The following is a 20,278-nucleotide window of genomic DNA, read 5'->3' as shown; positions in this document are numbered from 1 at the left end:
AATTACGTTTCTTTGTCTCTCTTTTGGTTTCATTGCAAGGAAATTATATTCTTACTTTCTGTATGGTGTAGTTTCTCTATTTGGGTTGGATTTTTCTGTCTATTATCCTTTGTAGGGCTGGATTTGTAGAAATAAATTGTGTAAATTTGGTTTTGTCATAGAATATCTTGGTTTCTCCACCTATGTTAATTGAAAGCTTAGCTGGATACAGTAACTTCGGCTGGCATTTGTGTTCTCTTAGAGTCTGTGTGACATCTGTCCAGGATCTTCTGGCTTTTATAGTCCCTGGTGAGAAGTCTGGTGTAATTCTTATAGGTCTGCCATTATATGTCACTTGACCTTTATCCCTTACTGTTTTAATATTCTTTGTTTTTTCCATTTGGTGTTTTTACCTATTATGTGACAGGAGGTATTTCTCTTCTGGTCCAATCTATTTGGAGTTATGTAGGCTTCTTGTATGTTTATGGGCATCTCTTTCTTTAGGTTAGGAAAGTTTTCTTCTATAACTTTGTTGAATATATTTACTGTCCCCTTAAGTTGGGAGTCTTCACTTCCTTCTATACCTGTTATCCTTAGGTTAATCTTCTCATTGTGTCTTGGATTTCCTGTATGTTTTGGGCTAGGATTTTTTTGCGTTTTACATTTTCTTTGACGATTGTGTCGATGTTTTCTATGGTGCCTTCTGCCTCTGAGATTCTTTCTTCTATCTCTTGTATTCTGTTGCTGATGCTTGTGTCTATGGTTTCTTGTCTCTTCCTTTGGTTTTCTCTCTTTGTGCTTTCTGTTTTGTTTCTATTTCCATTTTCATTTCCTTCATCTGTTTGGTTGTGTTTTCCTGTAATTCTTTCAGTGATTTTTGTGTTTCCTCTCTAAGGGCTTCTACTTGTTTACTTTGGTGGGAGAACTGGGCTCTGATGATGCCAGGTAGTCTTGGTTTCTGTTGATTAGGTTCCTGAGCTTGCCTCTAGCCATTGGGTTGTCTCTGGTGTTTGCTTGTCTTGCTGTTTCTGGGAGTGACTTGGCCCTGCTGTAGGCCTCTGTGTCAGCTCCTGTAGAACTGTTTTCCTGTTTTCTTTCAGCCTTTCTTGAGAACAGGTGCTGTGCTCTCAGCTGTGGCGACTGCTCCTGGAGACTGTCTTCCAGCTCTAGGAGCAGGCAGGGATCAAAGGGTCCTGCCCCGATTGCTCATGTAGGTCCTTGCACCCCTCGGGCACAGTTGGCACTATGCGATTCCCTCTTGGGTCTGGTCTGTGGGCAGAGGGTAGTCTCCTCTGACTTCTCGGGAGTGTCCACACTTCTGAGGGTCCAGCTCTCTCCCCACGGGATTAGTGTGAAGGGAGCTGTTTGGCCGGATCAGTTTGATCCTGGGTGCAGACCAGAATCTCGGGTACCAGAGACTGTCTGTTCCTATATCCCTCTGTCCAGAGGCACTGTGCCGTTTCCCCTTGGGCCAGGGATGTGGGCTGACATGTGCAGAGGTGGCAGTCTGTCCTGCGGCCTTAGGATGTCTGCACTCCTGGGTGGTCTGCTCTCTTCCCCGGGATTTGGGTTAGGGTTAGGAGTTTTGTTCTTTTGAGTCCTATTTTGACTTGAATTTTCTTACTCTGATTTACAGATTGACAGTTGGTAGTGAAGTACTATGAAGACTTCTGTGCACAGTCCTGTGTACTGTGATTTTGCTGAACTAGTTTATGAATTCAAACACACATATGTATTTGCTTTTCAAAACAATCTTCTAATTAAGTTTTTTTTTAGATTTATAGACTTATTGTGAAGATAAAAAAGGACATAGTTTATTTATTTGTATTGGATACCTTGGTATTTTCTACATGTGGAATTATATCATATGTAAGCAAAAGAGTGTTAATTATCTATGTTTTAAAAATCTGATTTTTACAGTAGTCATACCTCACTACTTTCCCATCAATAGTGTGTTAGAGTTTCTTTCCCCATCTCCTTAGCAACATTTGCTGTCATTTGCTTCTTGAATAGTATTCCGACTGGAATGATATGGAATTGCAGAATAGTTTTAACTTTTATTTCTTTTATAGGTAAAAGACAGTGCACACTTATTAACTATTTGAACTCTCTTTTTCAAAAAAGAGTCCATTAGCCCATTTTTGACCAATTGCTTAGTTTTTGATATCCATATGTTTATGAACTCTAGATATTAAGCTTTTGTTATTTATATATATGACATATTTTTTCTTTGTTGATTTAAATGTTTTAATACTCAATGATCTGTTAAAAACAGAGGTGGCAATAGGGCCAGGCTTAATAATTTATTGCTGGTTTTATGGGAACATAGTTAGAGTTAGTTTTGTAGAGTTTTGCTGTTGTCCTAACAACATGCGAACGATTATTTCATCCCTTAGGTAGCTACAAGTTTTGGAATAACAACTGCTTAGCTTTATCAAGTATTTCTTGTGCAGTTTGCCACTAATATTTGATTTTCTATTTTAAGGTATTTTACGGTGGATAACGTTGATAGATTTTTTTGTTGTTGTTGCAAATTTTTATGATTATTGAGGTAAACTAAGTAATGTTTATCATTTTGAAATGTACTATTAGATTTAATTTTAAAATTCTTTTGTACCCATGTTTGCAGTATGTTTATAGGTTTATCTTTTTTTGTTGTTGTCTGGCTTTGGAATTTTGTTTATACAAACCTCACAAATATTGTTGGCCTCTACCTTTACAGGAGGGACTTTTAGCCACTACCCAGTCCTTTAATTTCATTTATTTGTTCAAGTTTTATTTTTCTTATTTTTTCCAAAGTTGGCACTTTGTATTCTTGACGTATCCATTTAATCCAAGTTCAATTGAGCAAATGTCTGGCTGGCAATATTCCAAGGGGCTGCAGCACTCTGAGGTACCTTATTGATCGCCTGGATGGATTCCATCAGGCCACAATAACTGCGTAAAATGTAATTCAATAGAAGCATTAGTTTTTTTTTTTTTCACTTGCTCTGTTCTCACAAAAAAAAAATGTCAGAGTCCACAGAACAGCATTTCAGGGTCAGAATGTTAGATGTTAAAGAAGGCTACAAATGAAGAATCGTGTGGCGAATCAGAAAACAAGCTGTGAATTGCCTGGCTTCTTAAATAAAACCGAAAAAAGGAAATGGCATTTGGATTATGAGAGAGGCAGAAAGGGGCCCCAAAGATTTAGAGCGAACTCTGGGAAAAAAAAAAACAGAGCTTAGGCAAGGTGAAAGGATGCAGAGTCCCCCAGGATAAGGACTGGCTCTGTTTTGCTCTTTTTGGAATCAGCACCAGGCACAAGTGTCTGGGGTCAGTTATTAGATTAATGTATACCCAGGATGCCTCAGACAGAAAGGAATCAATAATTTCGTGTTAAAAAACATGTACTTAAGGTCCTTAACAGGTGTCCTATTTTCCTGAGAAAAAAAAGGGGGAGGAGGGTGAACAGCAGTAGAAAAATATTTATTAAGCAAGACTTGAAGGAAACAAGTGTTGATTATGTTCCTACAACTATGACCTCATTCTGCCAGAGAAGAAGCAAGAAGGGAGCATCAGGGTTTCCATGGGTTCTCAACAGCTGTCGGGCAACTGGACGGCCACTTCTTGCTCTAGGCACAGTCAGGCAAGCACAGGGCACGAGAGGCCAGGAAGCACATGAGAAGCAGAAGCCTCAACCCATGGTACAGGCCTAGCAAGTGCTGCGCATGCTCCGGCTGTCAACCCCTGCATGCTCCCTCTGTAATCCGTGCATGCTATAGCTGCTATTCTGTGCATGCGAACAGGGTTGCCCAGGCTTTGAGAGAGGCATTCTACACTGTGCCTGAGAAATGGAGGCCCGAGAGGAAGAGCTTTGGCACTCTCTCAGCCTGCAAAGCTGGGTGAAGAACTCTCAACCTCTCAAAGCTCAGGGGAAGCGGTCAGGAGACATCCTGACTTGACCATCCTTCATTTCAACGATATTTACGATGTGGAAACAAGTACTGAAGAGCCTGTGGGAGGTGCTGCTAGGTGTGGGCCGCCATCTTTCTTGTCAGACCCTGGAAGAGAAATGGAGGGTGGCAAGAAGGCTTGGAATTAGAAGCGAGCAGGAATTAGTAGCTAACCCTTTGGGGCCACTGTTCAATCTCCCTTCTGGTCTTAGGTAGTAACTCCAATGGTTTTTATTTTTTGTGGGAGAGGAAAACTGGGCCTAATATTCTATCTGTACAAAAGGGGATTAGAAACTTTAAGTGAGATCTATGGGCAATACTTTTTTTTAAAATAAAACATTGCTGAATTTATTTTGAAATGATCATATGATTTTATATACGTCCAGACGACATAGTTTATTACAATTATTGACTTGCACGTGTTGTTTTTGCATCCTAACTATAAATCTCTCTTGATCATAGTGTACAGTCCTTTCAATGGGCTCTTGGTTTGCTACTACTATGAAGGTGTTTGGTTATAAAGGGGTATTGGCTTGAAGTTTTCTTTTCCCAAAATACCTTCGTATCACTGCAGCAGCAGTCTTATGAGTTTGAAAAGTCCTCTTCTTATGTGGTCTCCCCATCCCCTCTTATAAAGAGAAGGATTTTTTAGTATATTTTGCCTATTTCATAGAATTCATCAGTAAAGTCATGTGGAACTAAGGTTATGTTTAACTGTACATACAGCATGACCGATTGAATATCCTTTATATTTTTATCCGTTCTGATTTTTCAGTCATGATTAAAATGCTGGAGGTTGCATGTTTCTAAGATCTTAACCAGTTTTTCCTATATTTCCTAATTTTCAGGCATATAATTATTACTAGTCATTTTTTATGAACCATTTCATTCTGTATCACCATTTGTCATGTTCATTCTTTTATTTCTGATTTTATTGGAAGTTAGCAGTTTTTTGTTTTTTTGTTTGTTTGGTTTTTTTTTTTTTTTTTTTACTTAGCCTAAGTAAAAGTTTATCTCCTTCTTCCTTCCTTCCTTTTTTTTTTTCTTAAAGACTTAGGGTCATAAATCTTTTCTCTATTATTCTAGCTTTCATTTTATTAATTCTTTCTCTGAATGTTGTTATTTCCTTCCATTAGCTACTTAAGTTTTAGTTTTCTCTCTCTTTCTCTCTTTTTTTTTTTTCCGGAGCTGGGGACCAAACCCAGGGCCTTAGCGCTTGCTAGGCAAGCACTCTACCACTGAGCTAAATCCCCAATCCCCAACCCCCTCTCTTTTTTTTTTTTTTTTTTTTATTATTATTAACTTGAGTATTTCTTATATACATTTCAGTGTTATTCCTTTCCCTTTTCCGGGCAAACATCCCCTCCCCCTCCCCTTCCTTATAGGTGTTCCCTCCCAACCCCTCCCCCCATTGCTGCCCTCTCCCCAACAGTCTAGTTCACTAGGGGTTCAGTCTTAGCAGGACCCAGGGCTTCCCTTCCACTGGTGCTCTTACTAGGATAGGATTCATTTCTGCAACCCAAGGTCAGAGTCCAGGGTCAGTCCATGTATAGTCTTTGGGTAGTGGCTTAGTCCCTGGAAGCTCCAAGTTGGTTGGCATTGCTCTCTTTTTAAATAGTCATTTCAAATGTTATTCCCTTTCCCAATTTCCAGACCACAAACCCCCAACCCATTCCCCTCCCCTTCTTCTATGAGAATGTTTCCCCATCCCAACCATCCCCCTTCCCACTCTCTCTGACATTCCCCTGCACTGGGAGCTCCAACTTTTGCAGGATCAAGGACTTCTCCTCCCATTGGTGCCCAACCAGGCCATCCTCTGCTACATATGCAGCTGGAGCCATGGGTTCTGTTCATGTGTACACCTTGGATGGTGGTTTACTTCCTGGATGCTCTGGTTAGTTGGTATTGTTGTTCTTACGGGGTTGCAAGGCCCTTCAGCTCCTTCAGTCCTTTCTCTAACTCCTCCAATGGGGACCACGTTCTCAGTTCAATGGTTTGCTGCTAGCATTCGCCTCTGTATTTGACATGCTCTGGCTAAGCCTCTCAGGAGACCGCTATATCAGGCTCCTGTCAGCATGCATTTCTTGGCTTTATCAATATTATCTAGTTTTGGTGGCTGTATATAAATGGGTTGTATACTCAGGTAGGGCAGGCTCTGAATGGTTGTTCCTTTAGTTTCTGCTCCAAACTGTCTCCATATCCCCTTCTATGAATACTTTTGTTCCCCCCTTAAAGAAGGACCGAAGCATCCTCACTTTGGTCCTTCTTCTTGAACTTCATGTGGTCTGTAGATTGTATCTTGGGTAATTCGAGCTTTGGGGCTAATATCCACTTATCAGTGAGTGCATAACATGTGAGTTTTTTTGCGATTGGGTTACCTCACTCAGGATGATATTTTCTAGTTCATTCCATTTGCCTATGAAGTTCATAAAGTCATTGTTTTGATAGCTGAGTAGTATTCCATTGTGTAGATGTACCACATTTTCTGCATCCATTCCTCTGTTGAAGGGCATCTGGGTTCTTTCCCACTTCTGGCTATTATAAATAAGATTGCTATGAACATAGTGGAGCACGTGTCTTTTTTATATGTTGGGGCATCTTTTGGGTATATGCCCAAGAGAGCTATAGCTGGGTCCTCGGGTAGTGCAATGTCCAATTTTCTGAGGAACCTCTAGACTGTTTTCCAGAATGGTTGTACCAGTCTGCAATCCTACCAACAATGGAGGAGTGTTCCTCTTTCTCCGCATCCTCGCCAGCATCTGCTGTCACCTGAGTTTTTGATCTTAGCCATTCTCACTGGTGTGAGGTGAAATATCAGGGTTGTTTTGATTTGCATTTCCCTTATGACTAAAGATGTTGAACATTTCTTTAGGTGTTTCTCAGCCATTCGGCATTCCTCAGTTGAGAATTCTTTGTTTAGTTCTGTAACCCATTTTTAAATAGGGTTATTTGTCTCCCCTGGTCTAACTTCTTGAGTTCTTTGTATATTTTGGATATAAGGCCTCTATCTGTTGTGGTAGGATTGGTAAAGATCTTTTCCCAATCTGTTGGTTGCCGTTTTGTCCTAACCACAGTGTCCTTTGCCTTACAGAAGCTTTGTAGTTTTATGAGATCCCATTTGTTTATTCTTGATCTTAGAGCATAAGCCATTGGTGTTTTGTTCAGGACATTTTCCCCAGTGCCCATGTGTTTGAGGCTCTTCCCCACTTTTTCTTCTATTAGTTTGAGTGTATCTGGTTTGATGTGGTGGTCCTTCATCCACTTGGAATTTGGTTTTGTACAGGGTGATAAGAATGGGTCGATTTGCGTTCTTCTACATGCTGACCTCCAGTTGAACCAGCACCATTTGTTGAAAGTGCTATCTTTTTTTTTCCCCCACTGGATAGTTTTAGCTCCTTTGTCAAAGATCAAGTGACCATAAGTATGTGGATTCATTTCTGGATCTTTAATTCCATTCCACTAATCTACCTGTCTGTCTCTGTACCAATACCATACAGGTTTTTATCACTATTTCTCTGTAATACTGCTTGAGGTCAGGGATGGTAATTCCCCCAGAAGTTCTTTTATGGTTGAGGATAGTTTTCACTATCCAGGGTTTTTTGTTATTCTAAATGTATTTGGAAATTTCTCTTTGTAACTCTATAAGGAATTGAGTAGGAATTTTGTTGGTGAATGCCTTGAATCTGTAGATTGCTTCTGGAAAAATGGCCATTTTTACTATATTCATCCTGCCAATCCTTGACCATGGGAGCTCTTTTCATCTTCTGAGATCTTCAATTTCTTTTTTTTTTTTCAGAGATATGAAGTTCTTGTCATGCAGATCTTTCACTTGCTTGGTTAGAGTCACAGCAAAGTATTTTATGTTATTGTGACTATTGTGAAGGGTGCTATTTCCGTAATTTCTTTCTTAGCCTGTTTATCCTTTGAATAGAGGAAGATTTGTTTGAGTCAATTTTAGATCTAGACACTTTGTTGAAGTTGTTTATCAGGCTTAGTAGTTCTCTGGTGGAACTTTTCAGGTCACTTAAATATACTATCATATCATCTGCAAATAGTGATATTTTGACTTCTTCCTTTCCAATTTGTATCCTCTTGACCTCCTTTTGTTTTCTGACTGATCTGGCTAGGACTTTGAGAACTATATGGAATAAGTAGGGAGAGAGTGGGCAGCCTTGTCTAGTCCCTGATTTTAGTGGGATTGCTTCAAGTTTCTCTCCATTTAGTTTAATGTTGGCTACTGTTTTGCTGTATATTGCTTTTACTATGTTTAAGTATGGCCTTGAATTCTTGATCTTTCCAGGACTTTTATTATGCAGGGGTATTGAATTTTGTCAAATGCTTTCTCAGCATCTAATGAAATGATCATGTTTTTTTTTCTTTGAGTTTGTTTACATAGTGGATTACATTTATGGATTTCTGTATATTGTGCCATCCCTGCATCCTTGAGATGAAGCCTACTTGATCATGATGGATAATCATTTTGATGTGTTCTTGGATTTGGCTTGAATTTTATTGAGTATTTTGCATCGGAATTCATAAGGGAAATTGGTCTGAAGTTCTCTTTCTTTGTTGGGTCTTTGTGTGGTTTAGGTATAAGCATAATTGTGGCTTCATAGAAGAAATTGGGTAGTGCTCCTTCTGTTTCTATTTTGTGGAATAGTTTGGACAGTATAGGTATGAGGTCTTCTATGAAGATCTGATAGAATTCTGCACTGAACCCATCTGGTTATGGGCTCTTTTTGGTTAGGAGACTTTTAATAACTGCTTCTATTTCTTTAGGAATTATGGGATTGTTTAGATCATTTATCTGATTCTGATTTAACTTTGGTAACATTTGTGTAGAAAATTGTTCATTCCATCCAGATTTTCCAGTTTTGTTGAATATAGGCTTTTGTAGTAGGATCTGATGATTTTTTTTAATATCTTCAGATTCTGTTGTTATGTCTCCTTTTTCATTTCTGATTTTGTTAATTTGGATACACTCTCTGTGCCCTCTGGTTAGTCTGGCTAAGGATTTATCTATCTTGTTGATTTTGTCAAAGAACTAGTTCCTGGTTTTGTTGATTCTTTGTATAGTCCTTTTTGTAATACTTTCTTTTAATTCAAACCTGTATGCAGACTCAGCCATTTTTCCTAACCACTGTATGACATTGGTCAAGGGCAGCACTTCTTGACCCTGTTTCACCAGTTTTTAAGCAGAGTTATTTTTCTTGCAGTTAGGTGAGGTAAATTATGGGAAGCATCTATAATTAGATATTTGCAGTTTAAATTCTCTTTTTTTCTACTATGAAATTTTAAATTCTTAGGCATCTATAAGTATTATTCATCGGGTATCTAAATTTTTTTCATCTCTTTATTTTGCCAAGACTTACAAACTAATAACCCTAAAGTAAGCAAGAAAGGAAGGGATTTAAAATAAAGAAAGGTAGGATGTGAATAAGTGGAGATGGGGGCTGATTTAGGGTTGGGGTTTGTAGAACCTCAGTTCTCATGTAGTTTTTAAAAAAGGTTTATTTTATGCATATGAGTACATTGTTGCTCTCTTCAGACACACCAAAAGAGGGCCTTGAGTTCCATTACAGATGGTTTTAAGCTACCATGTGGTTGCTGGGAATTGAACTCAGGACCTCTTGAAGAGCAGTCAGTGCTCTTAACCACTGAGCCATTGCTCCAGCCCCTTCCATATAAGTGTTAGTTTTATTTTTCATGTAGTGTTTTTGTTTTATGTGGGTAATATGAGGCAAATTGCTTTAAACACCATAAGGGACTTTATGTTTTAGGTTAGAAGGGTGGGCTCAATGCATGTGATTGTTCTTCATAATTCAAGGGTGGGAAACTCTTTGGAAATGTGGAAGTATCAAGGTGGGAAGGCAGGGCAGTGTGATGCCAGCGTAAAGCAGTAGTTGGATATTAACCCTGGTGTGCTGGAATATGCTGAATGTTTGTCTAGGAGTTAACGAATTCGTACACATTACTGTAGACTGTCAAAAAGGCATTTGTGACTTGCCATTTGTTACATGCAAAGGTTGGGGAAAAGGTGGTTGAAACAGAAGAGATAAAAACTCAGTAGGAGAAATCAGTTGGAGACCTTTTATGTGAATATAGTTACAAGTTACTAATGTAGGAGAATAAGAATATAAAGAACAGTTGGATTTGGAAGACAGTATTTGAGAAATGGTATTGAGTAGCAGATGCGAGCCTGTGTATGTCCATACAGGGTACAGGAAAGCATTGCAGGGCAGCTAGAGGAAGAGAAGGGACCTAGGGTTGTTCTCTTGATTAATACAAGGAGCAAGAGTCTGGAAATGATTTCTGCAAGTGTAGTTGGTTTAAGGAATTGATGCTGGAAAAATATATTGAGATGCTTGATGCCTGTGTAGGTAAAAGTGACTATCAGATACTTTAGGTGAATAACACCTCCCAGATATTCCTTCCCTTTCCAATTATTTTGGTCCTCATCCCCTGTAAATTCTTTTGTACTATAATGTTCTTCTGTATTTTGGGGAAGAAACTCTTGTTCTTCCAGTCTTGTGACTTCTCAGTAGAGTCCATTTATTATGCTACTGATCATTGGGGCAGATGTTTACTAAGTGTCTCCTCAAAAGTGTAGACTAGTTTCTCTTTTCCACATACCCATGCTTCCAATCTGCCCATGTACTTTTAATGACAAGTGTTTCGTCTAAGACACCATGGGATCCATAATTGATACTGTGTGCAAAAGATCACGAGAGAGTTTCAAAACCCTCCGTGGTGGTTAATTTCTACTGCCAGCTTGACTGAGCTAAGGAACATTCGAAGACATTAATGGAACAAAGTAATGTCTGTGATGGTGCTTCCAGAGAAGTTCACCTGAGAAGCAAGGTCCCACCCTGAGTGTGAACAGCACTGTTCCCTGCTCAGGATTCTTGAGGTAAAGTAGAGGAAAGAAGAAACCAAGTTGAGGAATGGCATTCTTATTTCTCTAGTTCTTGGTTGGCATCATTGACCGACTTATTCTTCCTACCTACCATTCCTTCTTGGCCACAACGAACTGTGCTTCTATGTACGACCCCTCCAAATACCCCGATTTAAGATTCTTTTTTAAACAGATGTTTAGTAACAGCAATGAGAAAAGAAACACAGTTACATCAGACAATAGAAGGGTCAATAAGAACTTTGTGTTTATTATCACTCTGAACCACCATGATTGTGTATAATGGGCAGTGAAAATATAATATATCTGAATGAGTAACTGTGCTAAATAGTGCTACAATCTGAATTTATAGAATGGTTCCGAATGGTGACTTTTCAACATAACCTGACTACTTCGGGAGTGGTGAAGTGAATTGTCTTGGGTTTTGGTCTTGATTTATTTTATATTTAATGGACATTCAAGAATATTTTAGATTTATATAAAGATATGAAATATTGCAAAGGGACTGCATATACCCCTATTACTTACATTTTACATTAGCATTGAGGGCATTTGTTACAACTAATAAAGAGAAATGTATACATTATTAATCAACATCTGTATTCCATTTTGTTACCCTAGTATTTATGTGATGTTCTTTCTGTGTTTTAGGATTTCATGTAGGAGACCACATAACATTTGGTCTTTCTCATCCTTTAGACTGATTTTGATTGTGGCAGATACCCCCCTCCCTTTTTTTTTAAATTGATCTCCATATCTTAAAGGAGTATCAGGTTTTTTTTTTAAATGTCCTTTATTTTAAATTTGTATGTTTTTCTTAAGACTATACTGGATCATCCATTTATCATCTGTAAGAAAACCACAGAAACAAAATTCCATTTTCAAATCACATCTTTTCAGGTCTACACCTTATTTACATTGCAGACATGGACTTTTGTGAAAATATTCCACTCTGAGGTACACTCCCCACTCTCCTCTCTGTGGTGTGTTCTTTGCAATGAGTTCATTTTGTGAACTCACATTTAAGGAATGGGGTTTACACCTCACCCCCTTCATGGCATAGTAACTATAAATCACTGAATTATTCCCTAGTGGAAGATATGTTTCTCCTCATCATTTACTTATACCAGCATGGCATTAGTTTTCTAGGACTAAGCAGTGAAAGTTCCGTGAAGTGGGTAGCTTAAGTCATTTAAGTGTTTGTCTGGAAGAGCTGCAAATTAAAGGCTTGATAGAGTGGGCTCTTTTATGGGCTCTCTCTCTCTCTCTCTCTCTCTCTCTCTCTCTCTCTCTCTCCCAGTTTCTGGTGAGGGCAGCAATCCTTGGTAATATGTATAAATGCATTACTCAACTTCTGGTTCTGCTTTCATTGACCATTACTACCCCCCTTCCCCTCCCTTCCTTTCTCCCTGTCTCTCACACCACCCTCTCCCTGTTCTTGTCCCTAGCCCTGCACTCTTCTCTTCCCCCCAACTCCCAACCTTTCCGTTGCCTTATGAGGATATAAGCCATTGAATTAGGCTCCACTCTATAATCTCACCTAGCATAGCTTGGATACATCATTTGCATCAAGCCTGTTTCCAAATAGGTACAGAGCTGGAAACAATTCAGTCTCAATGAAGATGTCTTTCAAAATTTTGTAGAGGACTGAAGGAAGGTCACATGTTGACTATCAAACACATGTCTGATGGCAGGATGGTATTTGGGAAATGTGTAATTATTATTTTTAATGGATCAGAGGCTCTTAGTGATTTCCCTGTAGCACCTCATCCTCTAGTGTTTCCTTTCAAGCATAACCCCACTAATATACATATCAGCCATGCTAATGAGTATGCACAACACTGATATACATATCAGTCACGCTAATGAGTATGCTAGCATCTTGGGTGAAGCTCGGTAGATTATAGAATTCTAGTATCATTGAAATGTCAGTTAATCTCAGAGGCCAGATCAAAGTACACCAGTGAATAGTACAAATGAATGGCACGGCTTTTGTAGGAACAGTGTGTACCCATGTGATTTCTGGAACTACTCTGGTTATGAAGGAAACAAAAACAAAACCCCGAAGTTACAGGTGAATATTCCGTGATTGGTACCTCTGGGAACATTTATATTTTAAACTGTGGTTCCTAGAAAAGAAGTTGCTAAAAGAATGGATACTTTTGTAGATTGGCAACAACTCTAGATCATTTGGTTATGGTTCCTAACAGAATTTCTAGCTTGAAGATGTCATAATTTCTTTGTCCCTTAAAGGTTATGTTCTGAAGTTCAGTCGTCAACCTCTGTGTTTACATCTTGGCTTACCGGGGCAGATGTGTACTCAGTGTGTACATGGTTCAACAAATACTCGTTTCTAAGATGTGGTGTATCTGGCATATGGTGTCCAATAAAGACATGAGTTATTGATATAACATATCTAAAACACTCCGGGTATAACACCGGGCACTATTTTGATCGGCAATAGTTTAGTAGGGAATAGGAAAAAAAAAAGACCTCACCCTCATGGGAGGTTTTAGATGGAAAAACAGATAGTTTATAAAAAAGGAATTATGTAATATGCTGGATGATAACAAATGCTGTAGAGAAAGATGATACAGAGTAAGGAGAATAACAAGTGTCAAGAATTGAAGTTAGGATACTTGTCATTTTAAACGAAGTTATTTAAATAAGACCTTACTTGGGCTGAGGAGACGGCTCAGTGGTTTAAAGAGCTTACTGCCAAGCCTGACAATCTGAGTTCATTCCCCGAGACCTAGACAGCAGAAGAAGAGAACCAGCTCCCGCAAGTTGTCTCTTGACCTATACAAGTACCCTGTGGCACGGGCACCTCCATAGGGACACAGAAATAAATAAAATGAATAAATAAATAAGACCTCACGGTCAAGGGATATTTGAAAGAGGTACTTGAGTGAGATGAGGTAGCAGGAGTCATTTGGCTGTCCACAGGGAAGTTGTTCTAGGATGAAGAAGTGGCGAGAGCGAAGACTCAGAGGTGAACATCTACATAGTGGTATCACGAGTGACGGGAAGCAATGATGGCAAACAGGGCCTGTGCTTGGTTCACAGGGCTAGGAACGAGACTCTCGGGGATGGTTAAGGTGCAGATAAGAGAACAGGCAGAAAGTAATTAGACAAAATGTGTATTAAGTGGGGCACACGCTTGTTTAGTTTTGGAGGTTTGAGTTATTGCTTGTGTTGCCAATATAAATTAGTCCTCAAACTACAGTCCAAACACCTTAGAGATTTCCACGAGATTCCTTTCTGTGAAAATAACAGCCCCAGCCGTTTTCCTTTCGGTCTTGCTAGATGTCGGTTGCTTTGTTCATTTTTATTTTGTTCTGAGTGTATAGAGTTTGATGAGTTAATTCACGACTTGACATATCACATTGAAAACTATTTTGGGAAACCGTCCTACAGGAATTTTGGATAGTAGCAAAGGAAAATAGTCACAATTATCCAGAAAGCTCATTGACATGTTTTCCTAGACACTTACCTGTGCAAGGCCAGATTTTAAAAATATACTGCATACAGAGCAGCCTGTTCCAGTAAATTGAATGAAACAGGAAGTAGGTAGACATGAGGTTCGCACAAGGGTGCCATCTGTGTTTGCAAATATATTCTTTATAAAAATACATGTCCTAAGTGTTTGTTGTTTTTTAGTTAGTAGGTGCGTTTGTTAATTTCTTAGCCTTTAGGGGTGCTGGGAGAGGGCATCTTGAAATTGAAAATTCAAGAACTTCTATCTATATCATACATTTTTGACATCAATATCAAACTAAGTTCATAATATTTGTTTCTTTAAGACTTGGTAGTGTAAAGCAGTTTGTAAATTCTTTTGGTTTTAACTACTTCATCTGTTCTATTTGTGGACCTATAATTTGGATCTAACCTCCTTTTTAGACCTATATTTCCATCTGTCTACTGAGGATACTCATTTCGATGTCTCCTTGAATAGGCTTAAAATCAGCTTGCCAGTTTCTCTCTCAGACTCTTTATTATAACCCCGATTCCTCATTTGATTTCATCTCAATAATTTATAAAATATTTACAGTGACTAAAACTGCATTGATGGTATATGTTTATAGTTTTAAAATCTAGTTTCCTTTATAATTTTATTTCTCAACGTTAATTAAATTTAATTAAAGTATAATTATTAAAAGTATATGGGTGTCTGTGCACCACATGCATGCCTTGTGCCCAAGAAGGCCAGAAGAGAGTGCTAGATCCCCTGGGATTTGAATTAGACAGTTGTGAGACACCATGTAGTTGCTAGGAAACCCATGTCCTTTGAAAGAGCAGCCGGGGGTTGGGGATTTAGCTCAGTGGTAGAGCACTTGCCTAGCAAGCGCAAGGCCCTGGGTTCGGTCCTCAGCTCCAAAAAAAAAGAAAAGAAAAGAGCAGCCAATGCTTTGACCACTGATCCATTTCTCCATCCCATTTCTCAAGTATGTATTGGAATCGTCCAAAGGAGTTGTTAAACACAAGTTTTTGTGTCTTATCTCAGTGTTTCGGATTATGTACGTATGGGATAGGACCTGGGAAATGAGCTTTGATAGGCAGCCCCTGCTACTGGTCTGAAAAACATTAGCAAATACTTCTTTACACGGTGTGAACAGGAGCACTTCAGTTATCACAGATACTGAAGTTCTTAAAACTTTTGTAGTTTTGCTCCCAAAGTTTTCCTTGTTTGCTTACTGGATTCTTAAAACTCAGATGGAATCCTGTGACACCTATTTCCTTTCTAAGTACAGTTGTCATCTCACAGAACCTTTCGGACTCACATACTACTCAGTTTTTGTATCCATGTGTTTTTTGTTGACTTGCATAAGCTTATGTATTATTTCCACTTTTTAACCTTTAAAAGCAAGTTATCAACTAGATCTGCTGATCTTTCCAATTCCTTAAGTCTAGGGTTCTATATGGTTTTTAAATAATTAAAATATGAACATTTCTAGCACATCTCAGGACCCCTCAATCCCAACAGTGGGAAGATGGGCCTTCATCCACCACTCCTCATGATACGGGGTGTCCTCATTTCTGTGGGCTTTTCTCACACACTTGGGATTCAGTCAAACTGTTGTGTGTAGCAATAATTTGTTCTTTTTCTTATTGAATTATGTTGTAATGTGTGAACTATACCATAATTTACTCATCTGTTCCAATGTTGAAGGACGTTTGGATGGTTTCTAATATTTGCTCTTATGAAATCACTATTAGCATTCTTACATAATTCTTTCAGTAGCTAGAAGCAATCATTTCTCTTGAGTGCATGCCCAGAAGTGAAGTTTCTGTGTCATATACAGACATATGTGTAGCTTTACTAAGTGCTGCCAAGCATTTTCTCAAAATACTTGTACCATCAGCAGTATATGAAAATTTTGATTATTCCATTTTCTTGATGTTTTAGCATTGTCTATTTTTATCATACTGGTAGGTGTATTGTAACATACAATTGTAGGTTTAATTTGAATTTCTTCTTGAGTAACGATATTAAACATTTTAATATGTTTATGGGCCAGTTATATGTATTTCTTGGTTGTTTTTTTTCTGTTTATTTTTTAAGTTTATCTTTTATTTCTTCTGTTAGTTAGCTCGAGACAGAATCTCACTGAATTGCATAGGCTAGCCTTATGCCCAAGTTCTTGGTATTTTTTTCTCAATTAAAAAACTGAATTGTCTTTGTGAAGTTGATTTGTAATGGTTGTTAATTTATTTTAGATCCAATTCCATTGCTGAATATATGATTTCCACATATGTTATTTAGTCAATGTCTTATTTTTCATTTTCTTATAATGCTATGTTTTGATCAGTAGATTTTAATTTAAACTTTTATTTTTTTTTTATTGCATGATTTGTACTTTTTTTCTGGTCTGCTTCAGAAACCATTGCTTCAAAGTCATGACGATAGCCTTGTATGATTTCTCCTAAACGGCCTATCATTTTGATTTTTAAATTATATCTGTGATTCATATTCATTATTGTTACATTCATGTATCGTGTGTTTATTCGTCCATGCGAGCATGTGCGTGTGTACATGTGTGCATATGCATCTGAGTCTCTGTGCCTGTGCATGTGTGTGTGGGTGGGGGGGGCAGCAGCTGAGGATAACTTGAGATGGTTTTCTTCCTCCACCACACGGGGCCCTGGAATTGATTTATAGAACATAGACTTGGCAGTAAATACTTTTACCTACTGTCCCATCTTACCCATTCTCAAACGTCAAACACGGTCTAAGATTGGTGTCATCATGTGAGGGCAGTTCTGAGTGCTCGTGTTGGGGGAATTCTGAGTGCTCATGTGGGAGGAGTTCTGAGCGCTCCTTTGAGGCTCCAAGAAAACAAGACAAACAAGAGAAGTCTTGTGACCCTCGTTTCCTCAGAACCAGGGAATTGTTCTTGCAGTGTGCTTCAGGCCCCTCCCAGGTGTAGCGGGTATGAGTGGGTTTGCCTCAGCTTATGAATTACAGCTGGCTGTTGTTATTTGTTTATATGCCTTTGTGGAAGAACATGTTTTTGTCACTTGTGCCTTGTCCTTGCGATGATATACTTTATTCACATGGTTCATCTTAACCCTCAGAGTGTAAATTGTCTGATGCTAGGAGTGAAGTTAGCTATTGAATGAGACTTCAGTCCAGCTCATAGGCTCCATCCTTCCAGGTCCAACCACTTTTAGAGCAGTAAACACTTAATTTTCATGTATGATCGAGAAACTGTTCATCTCTTAGTCGTGCATCACTTGTATATTTATTTATATTTTAATGTTGCATTTTACATATTTATATGTATCTTTCACTGAAAAAGATTCCGTTTTTAGTCCTAAATTTCAGGAATGTGTGTGTGTGTTAACTAATCAAGTGACCGTGCATGCATGCATCTGTTTCTGGATTATACTTCTCCGCTAATCTTTGAAATCGTATAGTAGTCACCATGACTTTATCTCATGTTCAATGATATAAATCCCCTAACTGGTCTTCAGCATTCGTGTTTTCACATAACTTTTCTATGGAAATCCGTGTGGTTAATTTATCATCTTAAGATTTTCTAGACTAAACTGTTACATTCCTAGCTTGTATATAATTTCAAAACTATGACCAGATGTTGAAGTTTTTTCTGCATAATTTGAAAAAGAGAGTTGTAGGATAGGATTGCCGTTGAACGTCTTAATCTTTTTAAATGTCACTTAACTCAATTTGTCAAAATTTAGCTTAAGATTTATCCTGTACATTTGTAATTATGGTGTGAAGATAACAGTGAGATAATATTTATAGGAAGATGCCACTCTTTTTCTCCTCTCTGAAAGAATTTGTATAGGAACAGCGTTATTTCTTCAAAAATCTTTGAAGGGATAGCTAGGATGGAAGTTTCTGTTGAAAAGTTCTAAAGTATGATTCAGCTATTTTAATAGTGATAAGAGAAGTCAGATTTTAAAAATATCTTTGTGTCAGTTTTGGTATGTTGCTTTTTTTTCCCCAAATGTTTTATCAGAAGAGTACTTATTTATATAGGGTCTGTAGTGTTACTTCCTTTTTATCTTGCTATTTATAATGATATTTTTCTCAATCTCGCTAGGGTGTATCAACTTTGTAAATTTCTCAGTGAATGAAAATGTAGCTCGTTTGTCTTTACTTGTATCTTTTTCCTTTCTGCTTTATTTTTGCTGACATTTGTCTTTTGGATTTCTGCAAGACAGAAGCTTGAGTGCATCATAAATATATCTTTTTTAAGTGATGTCCCTGGGTCTTTTATGTTTATTTTTAAAAATTGATTTATTGAAATTATCTTGCTATATATCCCTGACTGGCACAGAGTTTGTTTAGACGAGGCTGGCATTGAACTCACAGAGATCATCCTGCTTCTGCTTCTTGAGTACAGAGATTAAAATCACATGCCATCACAGCTTGATTAAATTTTTTTGAGGTTTTATTATTTTTATCTTATGTGTATGTGTGTTTTGCTTGCAGGTATAATGTGTGCTTGAGGAATAATGTGTGCTGACTTTCTTGTCTTATTGCTGTAGCTAAGAATTCAATAACTATATTGAACAAGAGAAAGTACATATTCTGGATCTCAGAACTAATACTTTCAGTTTTTATCCATTCAATATAATTTTGGCTATAGGATTGACATACATAGCCATTACCTGTCTATTTTATAGGATTTTTATTGAATATTTTAAGTATTTACATTTCAAATGTTATCCATTTCCCCTCTCCCATCTTCCTCCCCCCTACTTCTATGAAGATGCTCCCACTAATTTTAAATTCCTCAGAGCCTTTGTTATGAGGGGTGCTGTTTTTGTCAATGGTGGGTCCTTTTCTTTTTCTGCATTTTGAGCATATGCTTTTTGTTCATGGTTTCATTTATGTGTTTGTCACATTAACTGATTTGCATATTGTGAACTGTTCTTGCATCTCAGGTATGAAAGCAATTTGATCATGGTATATATAATCTCTTTAATGTGTTGATGAACTAGCCTTGGAAAGTAATATTTATTACCTGGGTTTCATAGGCTTACAAGCATTCACTTTTTATTTTGTAGAAGAATTTGAAGAGCCCTTGGTGTTTGTTCTTTAAATGTCTGATAGAACTCTGCAGTCTATCCACCCAGTCCTGGACTTGCCTTTTTTCTTTTTTAAGATAAACTTTATTACTGCCTTGAGTCTCATTGCTCAATATAAATATATCTGTGCTGCTTCTGTCTAGTTGATTTTGGAGGGTCATATATATCTAAGATTTTATACATTTCTTGTAGGGTTTCCAATTAATTATGTTTTAACACAGTCCCTAATGATATTTGTATTTCAGTGGTATCTCTGACTTTATCAATTGATCCAGTTGTGATCTCATCTCATATACCTCTTTCATCTCTGATTTTATTAATTTGGATCTTTTACACTGTTTCTACTAGGGCTTTTCTTTTTATTTTTAAAGAACCAACTTGCTCTGTACCCAAATCCTGTGCAGGAGAGAGAGCTGGACTCTCAGAAGTGCGGACAATCCTGAGAGCTCAAAGGAGACAGTTACTTCTGCCTATGTTCCTGACCCAACAGGAACCCACCTAGTGCCCTCTGTCCCCTCCCGGCACAGGAACCTTGGAGCAGTAAAGGGCAGGATCCTTCCTGTTTCTGCCTGTACCAAGAGCCAAAAGCCAGTCGCCAGGAGCGCTGACACACCTGAGAGCATAGGTAAGACCAAGACCAACTCTTCTTCTCCAAGTGACCCTCCTGGAGGCTCAGGACACACAACACAGGAGCAGGTCTCTGTTCCAGATCCAGCTAAAAGAAAACAGGTCTACAGGAGTGCTGGCACACAGGCTTACAGAAGGATCAAGCCACTGTCAGAGACAGCAAGATAAGCTAACACCAGACAACCTGATGGGAAGAGGCAAGTGCAGGAACCTAAGCAACCGAAGCCAAGACTACTTGGCATCATCAGAGCCCAGTTTTCCCACC

General features: G+C 38.3%; 1 pseudogene; it reads left to right on the top strand.

Annotated features, from left to right (window-relative positions):
- LOC116896039 overlaps window positions 1-20,278 on the top strand; it is a 65,300-nt pseudogene that overhangs the window by 11,357 nt on the left and 33,665 nt on the right.

Source organism: Rattus rattus, chromosome 3 (genome assembly GCF_011064425.1).
Source record: "Rattus rattus isolate New Zealand chromosome 3, Rrattus_CSIRO_v1, whole genome shotgun sequence".
Lineage (NCBI taxonomy): Eukaryota > Metazoa > Chordata > Mammalia > Rodentia > Muridae > Rattus > Rattus rattus.
Note: the sequence above shows the minus strand (reverse complement) of the source record. Positions and strands in the feature narration are given on the sequence as shown.